We start from the raw sequence: 13,319 nt of genomic DNA, 5'->3' as shown, positions 1-13,319 counted from the left end.
AGTTGGCCTTCAACAGCCCCAGGAGAGCGTAGATTCCCCATCTGCAATGACACAGCTCCTACCCCACGTCCTGACATGCTGCAGTTCACGAGCGGATAGCAATGAATGGAATCCAAGGCTGAGGTTCTCAGTCCCCTTGCCCTTCCCAGCCCCTGCCCTGGCTGGGTCCGACTGATACCAAGTGTACCCCCACTCTGCACTCTCTCCTATGAAGCACCCTTTGGCAGAACACCCTTTCTCAACTCCCAGGCTTAGAATCTTAGTCAGCCTGCCTTGCCCTGCTCCCCACCACAAGGCTCTCTGGTTCTCCATTTGCATCTAATTATAATCATCACAGCATGAGCTAATGCATGCCACAGTTGCCCAGAGCCAGCACTGAGGCGGTTTTCTGAAGCACTTTAGCTGAGAATCAGAGAATAGTCACGATGACTTTATTTAACCCCCACCAGGACAAACCGACAAACCCATTCTCTGGATGAGGGATCCACAGCTCAGAGATATTCAGTGACTTGCCCAGCATTACATAAGAGAGCAAACCAGGCATGACATCACAGCCCCCTGCTACCCCAAACGGGAATGAAGAACTCTGAGAGAGAGGGGTCCTATTTTAGTGGTTAAGGTATCTAGTGGGCTGTACCAACTGAATCCTGAGCTGCCACATCCCCTTGTTAACAGGCCATTGGCACTTTGGGAAGGTCCCTCCTGGACCCAGGAGAGCTGACCGTGGATAGATGGGGACTGAGGCCCGGAGACTAGGAAGCAGGTCTCCAGGTTTTCTCCACACTGGCTCCCCAGGATCCAAGCCTAGCCTTGCCTTCTCTCCCTGATCCATTAAACAGGCGTGTAAACAATGGCCCCCAGGGGGAGAGGTTATCTAGTTCCAGATGCCAAGAAGGCCACCTGCAAAGGACTCTGAAGGCCCAGGAGGGCTGGGTCTCCTTATCCAAAGACAGATTTGGGAGTAGTCACCCAGGACTTCGCACAAAGCCGCCTTGCAAACTTCTCAGTTAGCAAATATTTAACCAGAACTCAGCAACAACAGGTCTCATGAAGGCTAACAGCTGAGCCGGGAGGGCCTAAGGGGTGGAGAGGGCAGCCAGGGTGGAGACTGGGGAAATGTCTGGGGGTGGGGCAGGGGAGCACCTGGGACTTCTCTTCACATCCTCCACTTCTGTTGGGAAACTCAGTTCCCATCTGGACACAAACAGGAGAAACAAAGGCCTTCTCATCCCGCCCCAGCCCCGCCCACTTGCCTGGCATCAGCTCTGTGCCCGCAGCCTCCAGCTGGCAGCCTGTTCTAGGAGGGCAGGATGAGGACGCCCCTGCGTTTGGGGGAGCAGACAGAAAAAGGAGGCCCAGGCCTCCAGCAGCAGCATCCACCCACAGCAGGACAGCCTACCCCCCCCACCCCACCCCGCCCCCCGGCCCGCCACAGGACTAGCATCATGCCCACCCTCCAAGCTCTCTGAGTCTCCAGGGCTGGGCCCTAGGAATCTAATGAAGAAGACTGACTGTCAATGAGAAACCATAATGGTGCTGGAGAGCTGGCCCAACGGTTAAGGGCATGTGCTGGTTTTGCAGAGGACCTGGGTTCTGTTCCCAGAAACCACAATGGTGCACACAAGTGGCCAGAACTCTAATTCCAGGAGCTCAGACACCCTCTTCTGGACTCTACAGGCATCAGGCATGCATGTGGTATCCATACATAAAATAAATATCAATAAATTTTAAACAAAACAACAACAACAACAACAAAATGATGTCTGGCTCAGCAGGTAAAGGCTTAGGACCTCAGTTCAGTGAGGACCCCACAGGATAGAAGGAGAATTAACTCCCATGAGTCACCCTCTGACACAAAGCTTGTAAAAGCGACCCCACAATGGGTAAGTCTTCAGACACACAAGAACCAAGAATCTGTTTATCCCACCCCTCGGTAGACCAAGGCCTTTCCGTGGGACAGCAAGCTCCAGACTGAGATGGCATTTTCAGATAAGCCCACCTCTCACAGGCTCCAGGAGAGAGCACATGGCTTCCGTCTGTCTGAACCTCCATTTCCCTGCTGTACACCTGAAGAAGCAGCCCCGCCTCGCCAGGTGTCAGAAGGATGAGATGAAATGAGTAACTCCACAGAGTCTGACAAACAGGAGTTGGCGCTGCCAATGGCAGCGCTTGAAGTGTTGAAAGGAGTTGTGTCATCCGCCCAGCACTAGTGGCTAGGGTAGGGCACCTGTCGGTTAGCAGGGGCTACCCAGTCCTTCTGCAGAGCAATCAAGAAACAGGAAACATAGCCGGGAGAGGTGGTGCACGCCTTTGATCCCAGAACTTGAGAGGCAGAGGCAGGCAAACCTCTGAGTTCAAGGCCAGTCTGGTGTACAAAGCAAGTTATAGGACAGTCAGGGTTACAAAGAGAAACCCTGTCTCAAAAAAAAAAAAAAAAAAACACGAAAAAGAGAGATGGAAAACATGCTGGTCACCACAGCACACGTCCTTAATCCCAGCACTTGGAAGGCAGAGGCAGGTGGATCTCTAGTGGCATCTGTCTTATCTCAGGGTGGAGGAGATGGGAGGTCGAGAAGTAGGAAAGAAACAACATATTTATGATCTACTTTTCCTAGGCCCTTGTCATTCAAAGGTTAATTAATCAGAAAGGGGAAGTGGACCCAACAGAAAAACAGCCAGCAGACCTCACCCAACCACAGCCCTCGTCCCACAGTACTGTGGATGGGGGTGCCACCTCACACACACCCCATCCCAGACACAGCATGTCACCAGAGAGGCTGGGTCATCATCCCCAGAGACAGCACCAGCTGGGAATCCAAGATCCTCAAGACCTTGATCATCTGTCACTTGTGCCCCAGGCTAGTTTCTTGTCTGTCTGTCTTTCTGTGTCTAAGCCCCTTCCCACCAGTGTTCTCCTAGTGGGTGAGCTCCAGGCATGGGAGAAAGGATCGTGCTTGGGTGGCGCCGTGCCATGAGCAATCACAGAGTCTGGAAAATTCCCTGGATAAAGTCTGGCCTGACCAAACGCAAGCTAGATTACATGTGAACATAGACAGCACCCATGGCCTCAGCAAGGGCTCTACCTGCATCTGAGGCCCAGAACAGGGCAGGTGACCTGCAGAGAGGAAGGTCCCAGACGCCAGAGACGTGCAAGCAGAGGCTGAAGAGGACTGTGCCCCAGAGGGGTAAGCAGGAACAGTTCAGACTTTGGGACCACACATGTTCAGCTCCACCACTGGCTGTAGCCTTCTGAGTCTCAGTTTCTTTCCATAAAATGATCATTAAAAATGGTCCAGACAGCCTGGGTTAATGGCACTCTGGAGCCAGAAATAGGTGGAGCTCTGTGAATTTGAGACCAGACTGGTCTACAGGACTGCCAGGGCTATGTAGGCAGACCTTGTCTCAAAAAAGTTCCCTCCCAAAAAAATGTAAGTTAGGGGCAGGAGAGAGGGCTCAACAGTTCAGAGCCCTTGTTGCTCTTGCAGAGGACCTGGGTTCGATTCCCAGCACCCTTACCATGGCTCACATCTATCTGCAACCACAGTTCCAGGAGGTCCCATAAACGTCCTTCAGATCTCCTCAGACATCAAGCACAGATGCAGTGCACATAGAAGTAGAGGCAAAACACTCGCACATAAAATAAACACTTCTTAAAAAAAAGAGAAAAGAATCTTCCAGACAAGTGTGGTGGTGCATACCTTAATCCCAGGACTGGGGAGGCAGAGGCAGGTGGATCTCTGTGAGTTCGAGACCAGCCTGATCTACCTAGTGAGTTATATAGGCCAGCCAGAGTTACATAACAGAAAAACTTGTCTCAAAAAAAATTTCTTTTAATAATTTTTTTAAATGACCCACCTAAGCCAGGTGCATCACTGGTAAGATTATAATCTCAGCACCAGAAAGATTGGGGCTGGAAAATTAGGAATCCAAGGTCAGCCTGGGCTACATCACAAAAACCCTGTCTCAACAACAATAAAAGTTGCAAGGACCCAGTAAGATGTGCCAGGAGCACTTGGCACCCTCCCTGTCTGTCTGACAGGGAGAGCCCGTAAATGCCAATGCTGCTCCGATAGGAACCAATAAATAGAAAATTCCAGTTACTTCAGCCCCAACAGGAAACGACTGAAGGGACCACACACCACTACCATGTATCTGCCGATGCCTGTAACACCACTGTCCTTCTCTAAGTCCACGCCTAGTTTCTTCCCAAGCTGCCTGGAAATGTCAGGCGCCTCCCTGCACACCCACCCATCACACACACAAGCACGCACACACACTCACTCATGGACTCACGCACGCATGCACTTATCTAACACACAGACTCTTATCTACAGTTTTCAGATAGATCCCAAGATCCTGAGAGCGGACAGCGTGAGCACGAGAGGAGGAGGAGGCGGCTTACTCCAAGTCAGGGAGGAAGACATAGACAATGAGACAGGAAGATGAGCCAGCGAAACTCACGCAACTCACAACTCACGTGCTTGCAGCTGCGCTGACAGAAACTCAGTCCCAAGCTGTGGGTTCAAGCACAAAGACATTCCTGTAGAGAAAAGGCTATGTATGGTGGCTTGAAGCTGTAGTACCAGTTACTCAGGAGGCTGAGGCAGGAGGATCACAAGTTTGAGGCTATCCAGAGCCACACAGTAAGACCCTGCCTCAAAACAAAGTGAATTAATAAAATAAGCCAAGTTGTATTCATGATTGAGGTCAGACTTCTGTCCTGGATAATGGGATGGTAACCGTTAAAGACAGGGCCCTTTCTGCACCCTAGGTGGATGATGGAACTTGCGATCCCTTGGGCCTGCCACTGTCACGGGAAGGGACACTTATTGTCTTCAGTTCTTTGGTAGTGTCCAGGCTCTCCCAACAGGGTTTCTCTGTATAGCCTTGGCTGTCCTGGAACTCACTCTGTAGACCAGGCTGGCTTTTGCCTCCAGAGTGCTGGGATTAAAGGTGTGCCACCATGTTTGGCTCTCTTTCCATGTTTATGTGGGCTTCGGGGATCAAACTCAGGTCACCAAGCTTGCAGAGCAAACACCTTTAACTGTTAAGCCGCCTCAAAGACACACTTATCAGTCCTCTGACTACGTGAGGTCACATCAGAGCTCCACAACTCCCTCTCCCAGAAACCCTAAGATACAGAAAGACAATTGGGTTTTCCCAGAAAGCTGAACTCTAGTTGTGGCTCAGCCCCTGCCCAGCCCCTGGGGCTAGATTAACTGAGGGCCGGACAGTCCCAGAACTGCCTAAAAGGTAGGGCCCTGCCTGCATAGAGCCAGGCCAGCCCTAGGTCACACATCAATGGTAGAAAAGGTCACCACCCTGCATGCCAACTAAAGCTGTCACCTAAGCCCAGATCTGTTTCCTCTTCCTGATCCGTCACTGTCAAGGGCTCCTGAACCTGAAGAGCCTGGGGAACGGCAGCAGGCCAGCTCTGCAAGCAGTGTCTCCCCAATACTGAAAGGCTGGGGTACGCAGTCACTCACCTGGACAGGCACGGCAGTCCACCTGCCTAGCCCTTCCCAGGGACACGTGATGGCACTTAGCAAAACAACTATCAAGTGTCCTGTACACAGAGCTGCTGCTGTGGCTGCGGTCAGCAAGAACGCACAACCTATTGGAAGGTTTTCCTTTACCAGTACTTAGGACGTCTTCCCTCCTCCACCCTTCAGGTCTTATCTCAGAGGCCCCTCCGCCAAAGCCTCAGGGGCTCAGACAATGGAGGCCAGGGAACTCAGCTCATTTTCCAGAGTGGTCATTGTGTGCCAAGCACAGCATCCTTCATGCAGCTCATGGAACTACAAGGAGTAGTTAACCACCATGCCCACCTTACAGACAGAGAACCCCAGCCTCTTCCTCCCTCCTCCTCCTCCTCTCTAGACCCTGCCCTGCACTTGCAACTTTCCTTTGGCTCTTGTCAGACTAGGATGACTCTGATATTGGAGTCAGAGAGAAACTTGGAATTGTTCTCCAAGAAATATAACCAACAGGGTCACACTATTCTTTTTTTAAAATGTGATATGTGTACTGCTTTAGGGGGAAAAAAATCAGGAAAGGAATGGAGAGATGGATCAACAGGTGAAATGCTTGCCGTGCAAGCAAGATGATCTGAGCTCAGATTTCTATCGACCGGGTAAGAGCAGGAAGGGACGCAGGGGGCGGCAGGCAGGGGTGAAGGTTCATGTCTTTAATTCTGGAACTTGGGAGGCAGAGGCAGGCAGATCTCTGAGTTTAAGGCCAGCCTGATCTACAGATCTGAGTTCTAGGCCAGGCAGGACTACACAGAGAAGCCCTGTTTGGGGGTTGGGGGTAGGGGATTATTCTTTCCCTTGCTGCTACAATTTTCACTGCTGGATGATACCTTCTGATACACTGTTTTACTTCCCTGTTTAGGCAGTATCCTGCCATACCATTTGGCTACATACTAGGCTACGGTTAAATCTCCTTGTGGGGTGGCTACATAGGTTTACCCAGGGCTTAGTCTCTTTCCTCTAAGCCTTGTGGGTGCACAGACCACCAATCTCTTCAGGTTACCACTTCCTGCCTGGCCTTTAGAAGTTCTCAAGGCTTCAGCCACAGCAACTTCAGCACTTATCTTTCTGCTGAGGGACACAAACTCCTAGCTCCCCAACCTCAGCACTGTGTGAAGCCAGCAACCTGACGACCCCCCCCCCCCGTTACTACACCTCTCTAAGACAGGTAACAAGGAATAAAGTCACTAAGAGGGTAAAAGTGCTTGCCTTGGCCTTGAACCCACTCAGGGGACCCTAGGCCATCAGGAAGCTGTTCCATCTGTGACAGGAGAGCAAACGACAATAATTATCCCACAGGACAAAAGCAAGCTCTCAAGGAAAGGTGGCAACTTCACAGCAGTCAACTGGACACGTCTTTGCACAGGCAGAACCTAGGGCTCTGGGCTTGGCAGCCACCAACTCAGTGTCAAGTACACAGGGGTCTCAAATGGGGCAGAGACCCCTGCCTGCCACCCTAAGAGTTCAGCCAAGTCCAGAGACAGGAGTCAGGAGCCCAGGAGGAGGGCCAGGCTGTCCAAATCCCTGGCCTTACCCTCCAGAACGAGAACAAAGATCTGAAAGGCAGTGAGTCACATTATGGAGAATGAGGCAGAGGAAGGAAACCCCGTGTGGATGCACGCACCTTGTGCCTGTGGCCGCAAACACAATAGGCCAGAGTGCTCCTTCCAAGAGGAACAGAGAGAAAGCCCGGGCTCCCCTACACCTGAAAGCAGCCAAGCCCATACCCTCCAACCATCCACCCCTGTGGACCACAAACCCCAAGCCCTCAGGCAGAGGGTTCCAAGGTTCTTATGCATCCAGGTTGGAAAGTGGTGCCCCCCCAATCTCTCCATCTGTCTCTCTATCATCTACTTATAAGTTTATATTTTGTCTGAATCATGTTTGGCCTGCGTGTACATGGGTACAACAGCTGCACAACTGTAGAAGTCAGGAGAGAGCTTCGGCTCCCTCCTATCTGGTGTTAGGGATGACTGTGAGTGACCACACTGGGACCTGGACCCTTTGCAAGAGCAACAAGCACACTTAACCGCTGAAACATCTCTCCGGCCCCATGTGGCTTCTTTTTATTCCCACCTACCTACGTAGTAAGTACCACGGTGCCATCATCACGGGAGTGATGACTCCCAGACACACACAAAGTCATAACCTTTGCAACCATTAAGGATCAGTGACACCCTTTTCAAAGGAGACACTTAACTGACCTAAAGGTGCTTGGCCAGTAGCTGGAAAAGCAGGCTGTCATCACCAAAGCCACTGTCCACCCAGGGAAGCCCAGGAGGAGCCCAGAGGAGCCAACCCTCAGATGCTACAAATGTTAGTAAGGAGGGCCACCCGGGTGGCCAAGGGCCCCACTGGGGACCACAGAATGAGGCTGAGAGTCCTGTAGTGTCTTTTAGTATCTATAACATGACTCCAAGGTACAGAAGCGCCTAGAAGGGTCTAGAGAAGGTAGTACATTGTATTATGGGGAAAGGGCTCAGACTAGAGGCAGGTGTAGTCCAAGGCACCACACAGCTCTCAGTCCATCTATTGCTGATTGGCCTCTTGATACACAGAGCTAGCCTCTTAAAAGCTCTCCATGTGACCAGGGCAGGGGGTGGGGAGGCGGTGGCAGCCCCTAATTGTACAGGAAGTCTGCTGGGCCCCATGTGGGTGGAGGGGCCCGGGCCAGCAGGGCAGGACCCCAAGTAGCTAGTCTTGGATTCCACTACACTCTCCACAGGAAAACAGGAAAGCCAAGCAGTGCTGCCTGCAACAGCTCTGCCTGGAAGGAGGCTTGGCCTCCTAGCACTAGGGGAGCCCTGGATCAGTAAGAAAATAACCCCTCTGCTTGATGCAGGAGCCCCCACCTCAGCCCAAGAGTAAAAGAGCAGCCTTTGAGGCTCCAGTCCGGTCAGAGAGACACAAAGGGCCTGCTGTGTGTACACACTTGACCCACACCACCTTCTCATCTTGTCACCCTGAAATGGGATCACCACTACTTTAAAGAAGGAGGAAACTGAGGCCCAGAAACTCGAGGAGACCTGACCAAAGTCACACAGTGACCGTCCTGAGCATAGCCTGGAGAGCTGTCCCGTGGTCGTTCCCAGAGAGCTGAGACCAACTCCACATAAGGAAGGGCAATCTGTCCCCCTCCCCTTTTCCTGGCAGCCTTAAATACGGGTGGGGGTGGGGTGGGAGGAGAGTGGCACGTTGGCTATTTTTAACCAGATGCAGTTTTCTGTCTGAGTGGACAAGCTGGGGCTGTCCTCAGACACAGGCCCGTCTGTGATGCCGCACAGAGCCTGCCTTGCTTGCTGAGAACTTGTTTATTTACTCAATTTTCAAAATTATAACCTCTGCAGCCTGGCCGAGCCCAGTCACCCTTCCTGGCTGCTTCTGGGCTGGGCCACAGCATGGAGGGCAGTCAGGCGCCCTGGGCCTCTGAGATTGTGGGCTCCTCTGTTCCCTCTCAGAGTCTCAGTTTTCTCAGTGAAGAAATAAAGGATAAGACTGTTAAATATTTCCTTTTGTTCTTCTTTCTTCTTTCCTACCTCCTTCCTCCTCCCCCTCTTTTCTTCCTTCCTTCCTTTCTTTCTTCCTTTCTTTCTTTCTTTCTTTCTTTCTTTCTTTCTTTCTTTCTTTCTCTCCTTCCTTCCTTCCTTCCTTCCTTCCTTCCTTCTTTCTTTCTTCCTTTCTTTCTGAGGCAGGGTCTCCTATGTACTCCAGGCTGGCCTTGACCTTGTGACCCTACTAGCCTCCTAACATTTAGATCATTTCAGTTTTCCCATCTGAGAATCCAGAAGAGTCCAAGCTAGAGGGAGAGAAAAAAAATCATCCAATACCCACCAGAAGCTTCAAGATCAAATCAGGGACTTCAGGTGCCTGTCAACTATGAGCAAACTTTCCTGAGTCCAGTAGGACATGGATGCCCAAAGCTTAAGCTCACCCCACACTCCATTCATTCCAAAGAACACACACACACACACACAGAGAGAGAGAGAGAGAGAGAGAGAGAGAGAGAGATTGAGATGGGCATGGTGGTTCTACCTTTAATCCCAGCACTCAGGAGGCAAAGGCAGGAAGGTCTCTATGATTTCAAGGATAGCCTGATCTACCTAGTGAGTTCCACAACAAGCTCAGCTACATAGAACACTGTAAATTTCAGGATTTGGAAAGTTGAGGCAGGCTGAGAGGCAGGAAGAATGCTTCAAGTTCAAGGCCAGCCTAGATAGCATGGTGACATTCGGTCTCAAAATAAACCTCAATGCTAAGGGATAGTGCCTCACTTGGTGGGATGCTTGCAGAGCGCGCACAGGGTGCTGAGCGCTGTCCCCAGCACCATAGGAAATGGGATGTGAGCCCATGCCTGTATTCCCAGCATGGGGAGGTAAAATAAAGAATCAGAAGCTCAGGGCTGGAGAGATGGCTCAGCAGGTAAGAGCACTGACTGTTCTTCCAAAGGTCCTGAGTTCAAATCCCAGCAACCACATGGTGGCTCACAACCACCCGCAATGAGATCTGACACCGTCTTCTGGTGCGTCTGAAGACAGCTACAGTGTACTTATGTATAATAATAAAGAAATCTTTGGGCCGGAGTAAGTAGCTGACTTTACCAGCTTGGTCTTGAGCGAGCAGAGGTCCTAAAAATTCAATTCCCAACAACCACATGAAGGAACCACATGAAGGCGCACAACCATCTGTATAGCTACAGTATACTCACATACATAAAATAAATAAATCTTTAAAAAAAAAAAGAAAGAAAGAAAAAAAGAAACTAAAAAAAAAAATTCGGAAGTTCAGAGCCATCTGGTTAGAGTTATCGCATGTACATGGCATAAGCCAAGCACTCTATGGGTACCCCAGAGGCAAGAAATGGGGCCAGTGTTCCCACCTTACTGTCACCTGAAGCTCCAAGGAGAGTGCCATGACCAAAGCCACACAGCTTTGTCCCATCACCACAGGCAGACACAGAGCCCCCTGGACAGGGCTGACGGTGTGTTCACAGCCATGGACTTAGAAAGGCATAAACATGCATTGCCTGTCACACAAACCACAGTTCTTGTTGGAACCTCCTTGGCCTGCACAAGAGTCCCACAAAATTAAGCCTATGTTACAGCCTCGTACCCAGCACATGGTTTACACTGGGCCTATGACAGCTTTCTGAACGAGTTCTATGTCCCTCGGCAAGGTCTCTGTGCAGTTAACATCCACTGCAGCTATTCTGCGCTTTCACACGGCTGAGCTGTCAACACGGGCCTAGTGACCACTGCGCAGGTAGGCAGAGGAAGGGACACAAACAAGAGGAAAGAGCTGACACATGTTCCTTGGCACTCAGACTGTGTGGCTTGCCTCCTGGCCTGTACCCTACAGGGAAAGGGAAAGTGGGGTTCGCACTGTACAACCATAGTTTATTCTTCTCCCTCCTGGATGTGCAGGTACCTACTAGAGTCCCCACCCACCCCCATCCTCACAGAAATCCTGATCCGAACTCTTTTTTTTTTTTTTTTAAGATTTATTTATTTATTTCAAGTATGTGAGTACACTATCACTGTCTTCAGACACCCCAGAAGAGGGCATCAGATCCCATTACAGATGGTTGTGAGTCACCATGTGGTTGCTGGGAATTGAACTCAGGACCTCTGGAAGAGCAGTCAGTGCTCTATACACTGAGCCATCTCTCCATCCCATGAACTTTCTTATTCTCATATTCTCTCTCTCTCTCCCCCCTCTCTCTCCAGAATTTCTCTGTGTACCCCCCAACTATCCTGGAACTCACTCTAGACCAGGTTGGCCTCTAGCTCAAAGATCCACCTGCCTCTGCCTCCTGAGTGCTGGGGTTAAAGGTGTGCACCCACCACCCAGCTACTTTGTTTCTTTTCATATTTTATTTATTTTGTGTGTCTGGGGAGGGGACACACACACACACACATACACACATCAGAGGTTCTTTCCTTTCCAGTGTGTGGGTTGCAGGGATCAAAGTCAAGTCACCAGGCTTGGTGACAGGCTCCCTTACCTGCCGAACCATCTCACGGGCCCCCTGCCCCGCACTTCCTCTTGAGAGGAGAGACTTCCTGAGCCAAAGTCTCTATATGGCAGCTGTAGCTGAGACCCCAGGAAAGCCTCCACAGCTTCCCTGCCCCCACATGGGGACCCAGCAGGCCTGGGTAGGCACTCTGATGCCCACTTCTCAGACTCAGAGCTGCTGGGGAACAGAGCGAGCCTCCTGACATCAGAAGGATAGAAGCAGAGGCTAAGAGCCACGGGGAGGTCATCCTCCATCCAACAATCTGCAGGATGTCAGCCCTGCAGAGGTTTCTTCAACCCAGCAGGGTCCAAACTGGTGCATACCAGGAAGCTCCTGGCTCTGTCACTGAGACCTTGGCCACGGCCCCCCACAGGGACATGCCTCTCTGACAACACTCCACCTCTAGCCACCTTCCCCATCTATGCTCAGCCCACCACCACGCCTGGATGTTCACTTCCACCAGGAAAGGACCCAAGACTTCCCCAGGTCTCTCAGGACAAGGCTCCTCCCCTTCAAGGCCAACGCTTATGGCGCCTCCCACCCCCCACTCCCCAACCCTCCCCTGTGAGAACTTAGCCAGCCAGGAAGCTCCAGGCAATCAGCGACCACTGAGAATTATGGCTAGCCGGTCCCAGCACAGGAAGGGCTTTGTAACTGTGCCTTGCTTCCTATTTAAAGCAAGCACTCTACCGCTGGTTTGAAACACCAGAACTTTTTTTTTTTAATTGTATGTGAGTATTTGGGGTGAGACCCTAAAGAGTAGCAGGGCACAACTCTGGAAGACAGCTCCTCAGTCATTTACTCTACCGTAGGTTCTAGGAGTGAACTCAGGAGCTAGGCTTGCACGGTGGGTGTGGCACCTGCTGGACCACTCATGGGTCCTAACTACTGCTTTGCTGTTGCTTTGAGACAGGGTCTTATGTAACCCAGGCTGGCATCCAACTGGTTATGGAGCCTAGGATGACTTTGAACTCCTGACCCTCCTTCTCCAGCCTCCTGAGAGCTGGGGTTACAGGCATGCACCATGAAGCTCAGATGAAATTCCATAACCACTGAACAAAGGAAAGAATGACCAGGCGTGTCTAGGGCCAGCGCACATCACCTTTAGAAGGTCTCAGAGACATGCACCCCTATTTCCATAGAGTAAGCTATGTGGTCCTGCCCTCAAAGGGCACCTTGAGGTCCCGAGAAAGGGTTTTCAAAGGCAAAGACTTCCCTAAAGAAGATTTTGATCTTGAAGTCACAAATGAGAACAATCAGAGAGGCACAGCCACTGTTCAGGATCACACAGCAAAGAGTCAACAGGACCAGGTTCAGATTTATAAATCTAACTCCAGACACACGGTGGTTTTATCCTCTGTGTCCCGCCTCACGGCAGACACTGAGTGGTCAATGCTGGGAACCCCATCCTATCTCACAGCTCTTCACATACAGGCCGAATACTTAGGCATCCCGCCCGAACCAAAGGCTGGTGCTGTAACTCAGGCTGGGACACGCATGCTTCCTGGAATACAAAGCTGGCCATTCATGAGGGGACAGACAAATCAGCCATGTCTCCAGAGATGTCAAACAAGCTCAGTGCAGAAACAACCAAAAAACTGTCGCTTGGGATGGACAAGCCCAGACGTTTTAAAGGCCCCTGTCATGTAAGCATGGCAAAGTGTTCAAGTCCCCAGACCCCACAAAAGCTGGAAAAAGAGAACCACCCCCTTAAAGCTGCCCTCCAGTCTCCAGATGCGCACCATGGCACACGCGTGCCCACACATATCCATCAC

General features: G+C 51.2%; 1 protein-coding gene across 1 annotated transcript in view; it reads right to left on the bottom strand.

The window, feature by feature from the left end:
- The window catches only part of Niban2 (niban apoptosis regulator 2), a 49,120-nt gene that overhangs the window by 28,273 nt on the left and 7,528 nt on the right, over positions 1–13,319 (bottom strand). The window lies entirely within an intron of this gene.

The sequence above is a fragment of the Mus musculus genome, chromosome 2 (genome assembly GCF_000001635.26).
Source record: "Mus musculus strain C57BL/6J chromosome 2, GRCm38.p6 C57BL/6J".
In the NCBI taxonomy this organism is placed as follows: Eukaryota; Metazoa; Chordata; class Mammalia; order Rodentia; family Muridae; genus Mus; species Mus musculus.
The sequence above is the reverse complement of the archived record's forward strand: the minus strand, read 5'-3'. Positions and strand labels throughout refer to the sequence as shown.